This window comes from Lucilia cuprina, chromosome 2 (genome assembly GCF_022045245.1).
Source record: "Lucilia cuprina isolate Lc7/37 chromosome 2, ASM2204524v1, whole genome shotgun sequence".
NCBI lineage: Eukaryota > Metazoa > Arthropoda > Insecta > Diptera > Calliphoridae > Lucilia > Lucilia cuprina.
In genome coordinates, this window is record NC_060950.1 from 13630890 (window position 1) to 13632065 (window position 1176).

Genomic DNA, 1176 nt, shown 5'->3' on the forward strand with positions numbered 1-1176 from the left:
TTTAATGTTTTTACTAACTAGACTGTAAGATCAATTATGTTTAAAATACACTATGGTGAAGGGTATATAAGATTCGGCACAGCCGAATATAGCACTCTTACTTGTTTTTAAATTAATTTCATGTTTTTAGATTCAATATTATAGAGAATTCAAAAAGTACCTTTTGTAGAACGAAAAAGTACCAAAAAGATAATTTTTTCCAGTTCTCACCGAATTCCGACTCTATATACTTAATTTCATGTTTCTAGGTTCAATGTTATAGAAAATTCAAAAAAGTACTTTTTTATAATGAAAAAGTACCAAAAAATTTCCTTTGATATGTTCTCGTCTAATCTGGACTCTACATACTTAAGTTCATGTTTCTAAGTTCATTTTTATAGAAAACTCAAAAAGTACATTTTGAAAAACGGAAAAAACACCAAAAAGTTCCCTTTTATGAGTTCTCATCTTATTCCTAATCTACGTACTTAATTTCATGTTTCTAGGTTCAATATTATAGTATATTCCAAAAGTACCTTTTGAAATCTTCACCTAATTCAGACTCTACATACTTAATTCCATATTTCTAGATTCAAAAGTATCTTAAATTCAAAATATACCTATTGAAAAACGAAAAAGTACCAAATAGTTCTCTTTTATGTATTCTAACTTAAGCCAGGACCGTTTGAACTGATTTTAAATAGCGTTCTATTCGATCGTATTTCCAATAGAATTACTGAAAGTTCGGATCTCGCAGATATCTGGGGTCTACTGATAACTGATTTCAACATACACACAGACGAACACCTCCCACCGGGGGCATGTTACCTTGGCGAGACCTCCGCCTTGGTGTTATGGCAATCCCGGTGTATAAAGAGGTGGCCAATACCTATAGTCCGACTGGGACTAAAAAATTGGTTACAATCTACTGTTTGGCTTAGTCCTTGCATAGATTGAAAGAAGTCAGACCAGAGCACCGCATAATCTGTTGCTACGGGTGGCCAGTTGCCCGCAAGACTATGTCCTGGCTGGTTAGTTGGTTGAGGTTCCTTCGGGATCCACGTAGTGGCTGTGGCTTGAACCAAAATTCGCGGGAAGAGAGGAGTGACTGTGGGACTAAGCGTTGGAAATGAGTTGGTATTAATTGCATATGGTTGGTATTAATTGTATATGGTATGGTACGTCTACCTAATGAAT